Source organism: Oncorhynchus nerka, linkage group LG14, assembly GCF_034236695.1.
Source record: "Oncorhynchus nerka isolate Pitt River linkage group LG14, Oner_Uvic_2.0, whole genome shotgun sequence".
Classification (NCBI taxonomy): Eukaryota; Metazoa; Chordata; class Actinopteri; order Salmoniformes; family Salmonidae; genus Oncorhynchus; species Oncorhynchus nerka.
Genome location: NC_088409.1, coordinates 25,834,042 through 25,847,388, shown reverse-complemented (window position 1 = coordinate 25,847,388; position 13,347 = coordinate 25,834,042). Strand labels below are relative to the sequence as shown.

General features: G+C 43.2%; 1 protein-coding gene across 1 annotated transcript in view; it reads right to left on the bottom strand.

Moving 5' to 3' along the window:
• Window positions 1-7,503, bottom strand: part of LOC115122421 (voltage-dependent calcium channel gamma-7 subunit-like) — a 49,209-nt gene extending 41,706 nt beyond the window's left edge. Inside the window, exon 1 of the mRNA XM_065027837.1 lies at window positions 7,292-7,503. The gene's annotated coding sequence lies outside the window, so the exon portion shown is untranslated. The remainder of the gene's footprint in view (window positions 1-7,291) is intronic.
• Between the last annotated feature and the right edge of the window lie 5,844 nt (window positions 7,504-13,347).

The following is a 13,347-nucleotide window of genomic DNA, read 5'->3' as shown; positions in this document are numbered from 1 at the left end:
ATAGGAGAGGAGGGGGGACTAGAAGAGAGACATAGGAGAGGAGGAGTGACTAGAAGAGAGACATATAGGAGAGGAGGAGTGACTAGAAGAGAGACATATAGGAGAGGAGGAGGGACTAGAAGAGAGACATATAGGAGAGGAGGAGTGACTAGAAGAGAGACATATAGGAGAGGAGGAGTGACTAGAAGAGAGACATATAGGAGAGGAGGAGGGACTAGAAGAGAGACATATAGGAGAGGAGGAGTGACTAGAAGAGAGACATATAGGAGAGGAGGAGTGACTAGAAGAGATACATATAGGAGAGGAGGAGGGACTAGAAGAGAGACATATAGGAGAGGAGGAGTGACTAGAAGAGAGACATATAGGAGAGGAGGAGTGACTAGAAGAGAGACATATAGGAGAGGAGGAGGGACTAGAAGAGAGATATATAGGAGAGGAGGAGGGACAAGAAGAGAGACATATAGGAGAGGAGGAGTGACTAGAATAGAGACATATAGGAGAGGAGGAGTGACTAGAAGAGAGACATATAGGAGAGGAGGAGTGACTAGAAGAGAGACATTTAGGAGAGGAGGAGTGACTAGAAGAGAGACATATATAGGAGAGGAGGAGTGACTAGAAGAGAGACATATAGGAGCGGAAGAGGAGAGGTAAAAAAAAGTAAGTGAGTAATCAAGACAAGATGTCAGATATAAAAAATGAATGGAAGAAATCCACACAAGGAGTGGTCAGTGAAGTCAGCCCAACTCTTCAGTATTTCTAAAAGCTGTCCCCTCCCTGCTGCCGTAACTCACTGACATTTACATTCCAGTCATTTAGCAGACACCCCATTCCCTCACTTTCCCCTCACTGTGTGCCAAGTCTAGGACAAAAGGGCTTCTCAACAGTTTTTACGCCCAGGCCACAAGACTCCTGAACAGGTAACCAAATGGTTACCCGGACTATCTGCATTGTGTCCCACCACCTGCCACCCCCTCTTTTTATTTTACTGCTACTCTCTGTTCATCATATATGCATAGTCACAATAACAATACCTACATGTACATACTACCTCAATAAGCCTGACTAACCGGTGTCTGTATAGAGCCTTGCTACTCTTATTTGCAAATGCCTTTCTATTGTTGTTTTATTTATTTACTTACCTACACACACACAAACACACACACACACACATACACACACACACACACACACACACACACACACATACACACACACACATACACACACACACACACACCTTTTTGCACGATTGGTTAGAGCCTGTACGTTAGCATTTCACTGTAAGGTACACCTGTTGTATTCGGCGCACGTGACAAATAAACTTTGATTTGATGTGATAGGCCTGTATAGGTAGAAGCTACAGTTAGTCGGAAGTTCACATACACCTTGGCCAAATACATTTAAACTCAGTTTACCACAATTCCTGACATTAAATCCTAGTAAAGATTCCCTGTCTTAAGTCAGTTAGAATCACCACTTCGTTTTAAGAATGTGAAATGTCAGAATAATAGTAGAGAGAAGGATTTATTTCAGCTTTTATTTATTTTTTTCATCACATTCCCAGTGGGTCAGAAGTTTACATACACTCATTAGTGTCTGGTAGCATTGCCTTCAAATTGTTTAACTTGGGTCAAACGTTTCAGTAGCCTTCCACAAGCTTCCCCAAATAAGTTGGGTGAATTTTGGCCCATTCCTCCTGACAGAGCTGGTGTAACTGAGTCAGGTTTGTAGGCCTCCTTGCTCACACACCCTTTTTCAGTTCTGCCCACAAATTTTCCATAAGATTGAGGTCAGGGCTTTGTGATGGCCACTCTAATACCCTGACTTTGTTGTCCTTAAGCCATTTTGCCACAACTTTGGAAGTATGCTTGGGGTCATTGTCCATTTGGAAGACCCATTTGCGACCATGCTTTAATTTCCTGCCTGATGTCTTGAGATGTTGCTTCAATATATCCACATAATTTTCCTACCTCTGTAACGAATGTCTTCCTCTTCTGATGAGGAATAGGATGGATCGGACCAATGCGCAGCGTGGTAAGTGTTCATGTTATTTATTAGGAACAGAAACACCAATCAAAATAACAAAGAGAGTGAAACGAACACAAAACGTAGAATGCCCACCCCAACTCACGACCTGACCAAACTAAAATAGAGACATAAAAAGGAACTAAGGCCAGGACGTGACAACCTCATGACGCCATCTATTTTGTGAAGTGCATCAGTCCCTCCAGTGGCAAAGCACCCCCACAACATGATGCTGCCACCCCCCGTGCTTCATGGTTGGGATGGTGTTCTTCGGCTTGCAAGCCTCCCGTTTTTCCTCCAAACATTATGGCCAAACAGTTCTATTTTTGTTTCATCAGACCAGAGGACATTTCTCCAAAAAGTATGATCTTTGTCCCCATGTGCAGTTGCAACCATAGTCTGGCTTTTTTATGGAGGTTTTGGAGCAGTGGCTTCTTCCTTGCTGAGCGGCCTTTCAGATTATGTCGATATAGGACTCGTTTTACTGTGGATATAGATACTTTTGTACCTGTTTCCTCCAGCATCTTCACAAGGTCTTTTGCTGTTGTTCTGGGATTGATTTGCACTTTTCGCACCAAAGTACGTTCATCTCTAGGAGACAGAATGCGTCTCCTTCCTGAGCGGTATGACGGCTGCGTGGTCCCATGGTGTGTATACTTGGTGACTATTGCTTGTACAGATGAACGTGGTACCTTCAGGCGTTTGGAAAGTATGAACCAGACTTGTGAAGGTCTACAATTTTATTTTGAGGTCTTGGCTGATTTCTTTTGATTTTCCCATGATGTCAAGCAAAGAGGCACTGAGTTTGAAGGTAGGCCTTGAAATACACCCACAGGTACACCTCCATTTGACTCAAATGTTGTCAATTATTCTATCAGAAGCTTCTAAAGCCATGACATAATTCTGGAATTTTCCAAGCTGTTTAAAGGCGCAGTCAACTTAGCGTATGTAAACTTCTGACCCACTGGAATTGTCATACATTGAATTATAAGTGAAATCATCTGTCTGTAAACAATGGTTGGAAAAATGACTTGTGTCATGCATAAAGTAGATGTCCTAACCGACTTGCCAAAACTATAGTTTGTTAAAACTTGTTAGGGTTAGCGTCCTTTTTTCTCAATTTCCGCCTGACTGACTTACCCAAAGTACACTGCCTGTTGCTCAGGCCCTGAAGCCAGGTTATGCATATAATTGGTACCATTGGAAGACACTTTGTAGTTTGTAGAAATGTTAACGTAGGAGACTATAACACAATAGATATGGTAGATGAAAATCCAAAGAAAAACAAACTGTACAATTTTTTGGAGAGCTTTTCCAATGGAACATATAGGGAGATAATTTAATCTAGCTCCCAGTATGCAATTCCCATGGCTTCCACTGGGTGTCAGTAGTCTTTGTTCAAGGTTCCAGGCTTGTTTCTTCCAAAATGAGTAAGAATAATACGTTTTAGTACAAGGACATCTGCTTGGAAATTCATGTGCGCGCACCATGAAGACAACAAGCACCTGCTAATATTGCTTTCCTATTGAACATACATCTTTCCATATGAAATATTATAGTTTGATTACATTTGAGGGTATCTGAGGATTGTATAGAAACTTATTTTGACTCGTTGAAACAAATTTAAGGGTAGATTTTTGGATTCCTATCTTGGAACGTTGAACGAGTGGATTACTCAAATCGATGGCGCCAACTAAACTGACTTTTTGGGATATAAAGAAGGACACTACATGTTATAGCTGGGACCCTTTGGATGACAAATCAGAGGAAGATTTTTAAAAAGTAAGTGAATTTTTTATCGCTATTTGTGAATCTATGAAACCTGTGCCGGTGGATTTTTTTTTTAATGTGGTGCGCCGTCCTCAAACAATTGCTTGGCATGTTTTCGCTGTAAAGCCTACTGTAAATCCGACAGTGCAGTTATATTAACAATAATTTAAGCTTTCAACTGATATAAGACACTTGTATGTACCTAAATGTTTAATATCCATCATTTTTAATGATTATTTATTTGAATTGCGCGCCCTCCAGTATCACCGGCAGTTATCCAGCTAGCGGGGCGCCTAGCCCGAAGAGGTTTTAACAATCAATTTGTGGAGTGGTTGCAAAACAAGTTTTAATGACTCCAACCTAAGTGTATGTAAACTTCTGACTTCAACTGTATATGGTGGAAACTATTACTTACTTTGAACCAGACGCCTCCAATTCACAGAGGGGATAACTTTATGGAAATTATGATATCCAAAAATATAGGTGATAGGACTCATCTAAACTTGGCAGTCCCATGTCCTCTCTGCCAGTCAGCGCCAGATGTTAGCGTGACACTCCAGAAGCGCCAGTTGACTTCAGGTCACAGCCACAGTGATGTCACTATGCTGTCCTGCCAACTGGAAGGTGCGTGACAGTGCTCACATATGGTCCTTCACTAGATTAGAAGTATTGTAGAAGTAATTGCCACTCTGGGATAAGTCACGTTTTTAAAATGCCATTTATTTTAATATTGTGTATCTATCTGCATGGTCCCTAAGGTAACCTTCATGTATTCTTTGAAAAGAGAACACTCTGATGAAAGCATTAAAGCCATAACATTGGTGAAGTGAAATGCTTTATGCTGCAATTAAGTTCCAGTTCAGAACATTGGACAGCACTCCCAATGTCCAGTTCAGCACCATGGACAGCACTCTCACTGTCCAGTTCAGGATCCTTGGATTGCACCCTCAATGTCCAGTTCAGGATCCTTGGACAGCACCTTCATTGTCCAGTTCAGCACATTGGACAGCACTCTCATTGTCCAGTTCAGCACATTGAACAGCACCCTCACTGTCAAGTTCAGGATCCTTAGACAGCACCCTCATTGTCCAGCAGCACTAGGGACAGAACTCTCACTGTCCAGCAGCACCATGGACAGTACTCCCACTGCTTCAAGGGGTTATCTAGAGCTTCAGGGTGTGCAGGCTTTTTGCTCCATCCCATCACTAACACAGCTGTTTCAATTAATCACCTAATTATGATCTTCAGTCTAGGCAATGATCTGAATCAGATGTGTTACTGAAGGACTGGAACTAAAAATCTGCACACCCTCTGGAAAGGGTTAGATAGTGTGTGAAGCTGTGAGGGGTCTCTCCGTGGTGCTGAACTAACGTGAGGCCAGTCTCTGTCACTACTGCTCCCACAACTATATTCCATGGTGTTGTCACGATGTGGTCACTGTTCACGGCACCTCAGGTTGAGGCTCGGAGGTGGAAAACCCTTGTTTTAAAAAAGCACTTTTAAACTAGACTTTTCTAGTTTTTTATTTTCTAGCAGGGCCAGACAGTAAGGACCCTGTAGTTTAGTCTACTAGGTGAGATAGATCTGTAACGACCTGCAGGTTCACTTCACCTGGTATACGGTCTGGAAAGAGAGACAGAGAGAGAGAGAGAGAGAGAGAGAGAGAGAGAGAGAGAGAGAGAGCTAAAGTGATGGATGAATGGATGAAAATGACCCACAACACCCAAAGAAAGTGTCTACAGCAGGGCTGCCCATCCCTCTTCCTGGAGATCTACAGTCCTGTGGGTTTTCAGTCCAACCCTAATTTAACACACCTGATTATACTTATTAGTTGCTCAACAAGATCTTAAATAGCTGAATCAGGTATGCTAAATTAGGGTTGGACTGAAAACCTACAGGACAGTAGATCTCCAGGAAGATGGTTGGGCAGCCCTGGTCTACAGAAACTAGGAGAGAGGGTCAGAGAACAAAGGAGAGTGGTAACGAGAGTGAGGGAGAATAAGACAAGATGGAGAGAGAGAGAGAGAGAGAGAGAGGGGGAGAGGGAGAGGGAGAAGAAGAGAGGAGTGAAGAAGAGAGTGAGAGGGAGAGAGAATAAGAGAAAGAGAGAAAGAGAGAATGCGAATAGATAGAAGTGAATGAGAGGGAGAGAGAAAAAGAAAAAGAGAGAAAGAGAGAATGAGAATAGATAGAAGTGAATGAGAGGGAGAGAGATTGCAGTGAAAATAGGACTGGAGGGCAGGATTAGCCCCTCCAGAGTTTATAAGGCAAAGAAGACAAAGTGAGAGACTGAGGCTGAAACAGATGTAGGTTAATACAGGGAAAGACCTTGGCCCAAAAAGGCAAGAAGTACCCCACGTGAACACTCATGCCCTGGGCTGGGTGCACTCACACTGCACGCGCTAAACTAATTGCTTGCATTAACTACGATATAACTAAGCAGCAACAAAAACTATTCCATGTCAAAATTACTCACAGGAAAAAGCACACACACAGAGACACAGAGACACTCTCTATCTCTCACACACACACACACACACACACACACACACACACACACACACACACACACACACACACACACACACACACACACACACACACACACACACACACACACACACACACACACACACACACACACACACACACAGACACTCTCTATCTCTCGCTCTCTCTCACACACACACACACACACACACACACACACACACACACACACACACACACACACACACACACACACACACACACACACACACACACACACACACACACACACACACACACACACACACACACACGACAGTGACTCATTCAGCAAGGACGTTTAGATAATGAAATTAAGAAAGCGGTGGCCACACTGTAAATGACAGCACATTTAGACAGACAGAGAGACAGAGAGAGAGAGAGAGAGAGAGAGAGAGAGAGAGAGAGAGAGAGAGAGAGAGAGAGAGAGAGAGAGATGGAATAATACAGTAGGTTACAGACCAATGTATATGAAATGACCAAAAAATACCACCAGCGAGGTCTTCAGTTAACCAGTCTCTCTCCACCTATCTAGTACCACAGCGCTGTGTGTGTTTATACTATTTATTATAGATATGGTAGTCACATATTATATCACACAACACACACAATGTGCCTCAGAATGTTGTTTGCAACCCCCTCTATTGCCACACTGTCACGCAGAGAGTTTGGAATTGATAAACATAGGCAGACCAGGCGACAAAGAAGACTGTATCCTCCAATGCGACTCTGGCAAACATTACAATGTTTTCATGTGAGTTAGACAACATAATAAAGACGTTCCAGTAACCGATTAAAGACATCCACTACAGACATAAACCATTTTGGCAGATGTTGGCTATACAACACCAGAATGTGTTCACTGAAATAGTTTATTAATAATATCCTTAATCTTATAAACCTCATTTAGTAGCATAAAATGGTTCAGTTTGTTTGTATCTTTTGGGTTATGAGCAAAAACACTTACCCTGGCTGTCACAGGAGTGATATCCGAATGGTGTGCGCGCTTGACAGTAATCAAGAACCTCGCGTCTGGGAGTGTTGGCTGATTTCACAGTTCTCTCTCTCTATCACTCTGCTCCCTCTTTCACTCCCTCTCTCGATTGTGTGTGTTACCCCTTTACGCTCCTTTACCCATCCTCTCAATCTCCAACTCCCGCTCTTTTTCACTCTCACTATCTATGAGCACTGCTGCAGTGGGTCTGGAACTACAGTATACAGAAGGGACAGTGGAATGGAAGAAGAGAGGGAGAGAGAGAGAGAGAGAGAGAGAGAGAGAGAGAGAGAGAGAGAGAGAGAGAGAGAGAGAGAGAGAGAGAGAGAGAGAGAGAGAGAGAGACAGAGACAGAGACAGAGGGGGGTGGGGGATGTAGAGGAAGGGAAATGCAGGGGACCAAACTGTAAGTTAAAAACAATACCTTTTTATTGAACCTTTATTTTGACAGGGAGTCAAAGCTGAGACCAACGTCTCTTTTCCAGATGAGCCCTGTATATTACCATAAAACACATCAAAATACAATAAACACATTTAACTACACATTCATATGCACAATAAAATACACGTAATTATACAAAACGATACATGAAAAGCAAAAAACAATCATAAAAAAACAGACACATTTTTCCATAAAACGGTCCCTTAACAACCGTCTGAAATGCCCTAGAGACACACATTGCACACACAAGGTGCAAATTAAATAGAGAAATTAGTTTGGCGGTAATGGGCTCCTGAGTGGGGCAGCGGTCTAAGGCACTGCATCTCAGTGCAAGAGGCATCACTACAGTCCCTGGTTCGAATTCAGGCTGTATCACATCCGGTCGTGATTGGGAGTCCCATAGGGCAGTGCACAATTGGCCCAGCGTCGTCGTAGGCGTAGGCTGTCATTGTAGACTTGCCTGGTTAAATAAAAAAATATGCAGACTATTACAGAGGTTTTACATAAACAATACTGTACAGCCAGATAACATTCAAGTACATTTAGGGAGATTTATGCAGCCTGTATGCGACCTGTCATTGTGGTGGAAATGTATTAACTATGAGTGTTCAAATTAAAGAGAGCATCATTATCACACACTACTGTTAGTGGACAGTGACCATGAATGTGTAACTACAATCGAGAGGTGCCGACAGTAGATACAGTAGATACTAACTATATACAGTAGTTACTAACTAGAAACAGTTGATACTAATGAGATACAGTAGATAGTAACTAGGTACAGTACATACTAACTATATACAGTAGACATAGTAGATACTAACTCGATACAGTAGATACTAACTTGAAACAGTACATACAGTAGAAACAGTAGATACTAACGAGATACATTACAAAGTAACTAGATACAGTAGATACTAACTAGATACAGTAGATACTAACGAGATACAGTAGATACTAACTAGATACAGTAGATACTAACTAGATACAGTAGATACTAACGAAAGACAGTAGATACTAACTTGAAACAGTACATACAGTAGAAACAGTAGATACTAACGAGATACAGTACAAAGTAACTAGATACAGTAGATAGTAACTAGATACAGTAGATACTAACTAGATACAGTAGATAGTAACTAGATACAATAGATACTAACTAGATACAGTAGATACTAACTAGATACAGTAGATACTAACTAGATACAGTAGATACTAACTAGATACAGAAGATACTAACTAGATACAGTAGATACTAACGAAAGACAGTAGATACTAACTAGATACAGTAGATATTAACTAGATACAATAGATACTAACTAGATACAGTAGATACTAACTAGATACAGTAGATACTAACTAGATACAGTAGATACTAATGAAAGACAGTAGATACTAACTAGATACAGAAGATACTAACTAGATACAATAGATACTAACTAGATACAGTAGATACTAACTAGATACAGTAGATACTAACTAGATACAGTAAATACTAACTAGATACAGAAGATACTAACTCGATACAGTAGATACTAACTTGAAACAGTACATACAGTAGAAACAGTAGATAATAACGAGATACATTACAAAGTAACTAGATACAGTAGATACTAACTAGATACAGTAGATACTAACGAGATACAGTAGATACTAACTAGATACAGTAGATACTAACTAGATACAGTAGATACTAACGAAAGACAGTAGATACTAACTTGAAACAGTACATACAGTAGAAACAGTAGATACTAACGAGATACAGTACAAAGTAACTAGATACAGTAGATAGTAACTAGATACAGTAGATACTAACTAGATACAGTAGATAGTAACTAGATACAATAGATACTAACTAGATACAGTAGATACTAACTAGATACAGTAGATACTAACTAGATACAGAAGATACTAACTAGATACAGTAGATACTAACGAAAGACAGTAGATACTAACTAGATACAGTAGATACTAACTAGATACAGTAGATACTAACTAGATACAGTAGATACTAACGAAAGACAGTAGATACTAACTAGATACAGTAGATACTAACTAGATACAGTAGATACTAACGAAAGACAGTAGATACTAACTAGATACAGTAGATACTAACTAGATACAGTAGATACTAACGAAAGACAGTAGATACTAACTAGATACAGAAGATACTAACTAGATACAGTAGATACTAACTAGATACAGTAGATACTAACAAAAGACAGTAGATACTAACTTGAAACAGTACACACAGTAGAAACAGTAGATACTAACGAGATACAGTACAAAGTAACTAGATACAGTAGATACTAACTAGATACAGAAGATACTAACTAGATACAGTAGATACTAACTAGATACAGTAGATACAGTAGATACAGTAGATATTAACTAGATACAGTAGATACTAGCTAGATACAGTAGATACTAACCAGATACAGTATATACTAACCAGATACAGTAGATACTAACTAGATACAGTATATACTAACCAGATACAGTAGATACTAACTAGATTCAGTAGATACTAACTAGATACAGTATATACTAACCAGATACAGTAGATACTAAAGATAAACAGTAGATACTGGCTAGATACAGCTGAGATGAGATACAGTAGATAGTAACTAGGTACAGTACATACTAACTATATACAGTAGATACTAACTAGATACAGTAGACACTAACCAGATACAGTCGATACAGTAGATAGGAATGGAAATATAGCCCACTGTAACCTGCTGTCTCCCTCCCTCCTCTCCGTCTTACCCCCTCCCTTTTCTCCTGTGGTCTCTGTCCCCCGTTCTATATTTAGATGGCTGGTGGAGGAATCCTATATTTTTAGGAGAGATATCAATAGACTGCTGCACACTCTGACCTCATGGGGGGAGAGCGAGAGAGAGAGGGAGGGGGAGATGGATGGAGGGGAGAAAGAGAGGAGAGATGGGGGTGGATGGAGAGAACAGCTGGGGAGAAAATGAGAGAGTGAGCAAGAAAAGGAGTGAATAAAGAGAGAGCGGGTGATGGAGAGACAAGAGAGAGGTGAAAAATAGGCAGGAAAAGAGAGAGCGAGAGATGAGGAAGGTTATGTCAGAAATTCAGAATGATTGACTGACCCAAGATAAGTGCAAAGTGGGTATAGGCTTCATATATAAAAGCTACCCACACAGAAACACATTCAGGAATGTCAGTTTGAATGATGAGATCAGATGTGTTCTCACAGATGCAACAGTGGTCATTACACATGAAATACATCTCTATCATAAAACTACAGCTAGAACACACACAGTCTATCATCATAGGAACATAAACCAGAAAGGCTTGTGTGAAACAGAGTGGGTCATTTCGACAGGGTGAAGGAGACAAGACACTAATTATCTTCTGTAGAATGAAAGGAGGCAGCCAAGCAGAGAGAGAGAGTTAGTGAGGTGGTGGGGGGCAGAGAAAGAGAGAGCTAGTGAGGTGGTGGGGGCAGAGAAAGAGAGAGTTAGTGAGGTGGTGGGGGGCAGAGAAAGAGAGAGCTAGTGAGGTGGTGGGGGCAGAGAAAAGAGAGAGCAGGTGAGGTGGTGGGGGCAGAGAAAGAGAGAGCTAGTGAGGTGGTGGGGTCAGAGAAAGAGAGAGCTAGTGAGGTGGTGGGGGGCAGAGAAAGAAAGAGCTAGTGAGGTGGGAGGCAGAGAAAGAGAGAGCTAGTGAGGTGGTGAGAGAGCTAGTGAGGTGGTGGGGGCAGAGAAAGAGAGAGCTAGTGAGGTGGTGGGGGGCAGAGAAAGAGAGTTAGTGAGGAGGTGGGGGCAGAGAAAGAGAGAGCAGGTGAGGAGGTGGGGGCAGAGAAAGAGAGAGCTAGTGAGGTGGTGAGAGGCAGAGAAAGAGAGAGCTAGTGAGGTGGGAGGCAGAGAACGAGAGAGCAGGTGAGGTGGTGAGAGGCAGAGAAAGAGAGAGCTAGTCAGGTGATGGGGGGCAGAGAAAGAGAGAGCTAGTGAGGTGGTGAGAGGCAGAGAAAGAGAGAGCTAGTGAGGTGGGAGGCAGAGAAAGAGAGAGCAGGTGAGGTGGTGAGAGGCAGAGAAAGAGAGAGCTAGTGAGGTGGGAGGCAGAGAAAGAGAGAGCAGTTGAGGTGGTGAGAGGCAGAGAAAGAGAGAGCTAGTGAGGTGATGGGGGGCAGAGAAAGAGAGAGAGCTAGTGAGGTGGTGAGAGGCAGAGAAAGAGAGAGCTAGTGAGGTGGGAGGCAGAGAAAGAGAGAGCAGGTGAGGTGGTGAGAGGCAGAGAAAGAGAGAGCTAGTGAGGTGATGGGGGCAGAGAAAGAGAGAGCTAGTGAGGTGGTGAGAGGCAGAGAAAGAGAGAGCTAGTGAGGTGGGAGGCAGAGAAAGAGAGAGCAGGTGAGGTGGTGAGAGGCAGAGAAAGAGAGAGCTAGTGAGGTGATGGGGGGCAGAGAAAGAGAGAGCTAGTGAGGTGGTGAGAGGCAGAGAAAGAGAGAGCTAGTGAGGTGGGAGGCAGAGAAAGAGAGAGCAGGTGAGGTGGTGAGAGGCAGAGAAAGAGAGAGCTAGTGAGGTGGGAGGCAGAGAAAGAGAGAGCAGGTGAGGTGGTGAGAGGCAGAGAAAGAGAGAGCTAGTGAGGTGGGAGGCAGAGAAAGAGAGAGCAGGTGAGGTGGTGAGAGGCAGAGAAAGAGAGAGCTAGTGAGGTGATGGGGGGCAGAGAAAGAGAGAGCTAGTGAGGTGGTGAGAGGCAGAGAAAGAGAGAGCTAGTGAGGTGGGAGGCAGAGAAAGAGAGAGCAGGTGAGGTGGTGAGAGGCAGAGACATAGAGAGCTAGTGAGGTGGGAGGCAGAGAAAGAGAGAGCTAGTGAGGTGGTGAGAGGCAGAGACATAGAGAGCTAGTGAGGTGGGAGGCAGAGAAAGAGAGAGCTAGTGAGGTGGTGGGGGCAGAGAAAGAGAGAGCAGGTGAGCTGGTGAGAGGCAGAGAAATAGAGAGCTAGTGAGGTGATGGGGGCAGAGAAAGAGAGAGCTAGTGAGGTGGTGGGGGCAGAGAAAGAGAGAGCTAGTGAGGTGGTGGGGGCAGAGAAAGAGAGAGTTAGTGAGGTGGTGGGGGCAGAGAAAGAGAGAGCTAGTGAGGTGGTGGGGGGTAGAGAAAGAGAGAGTTAGTGAGGTGATGGGGGGCAGAGAAAGAGAGCTAGTGAGGTGGTGGGGGCAGAGAAAGAGAGAGCTAGTGAGGTGGTGAGAGGCAGAGAAAGAGAGAGCTAGTGAGGTGGTGTGGGGCAGGTAGTGAGGTGGGTGGGGGGTAGAGAACGAGAGAGCTAGTGAGGTGGTGGGGGCAGAGAAAGAGAGAGCTAATGAGGTGGTGGGGGCAGAGAAAGAAAGAGCTAGTGAGGTGGTGGGGGGCAGAGAAAGAGAGAGCAGGTGAGGAGGTGGGGGCAGAGAAAGAGAGAGCTAGTGAGGTGGTGAGAGGCAGAGAAAGAGAGAGCTAGTGAGGTGGGAGGCAGAGAAAGAGAGAGCAGGTGAGGTGGTGAGAGGCAGAGAAAGAGAGAGCTAGTGAGGTGGTGGGGGGCAGAGAAAGAAAGAGCTAGTGAGGTGGGAGGCAGAGAAAGAGAGAGCTAGTGAG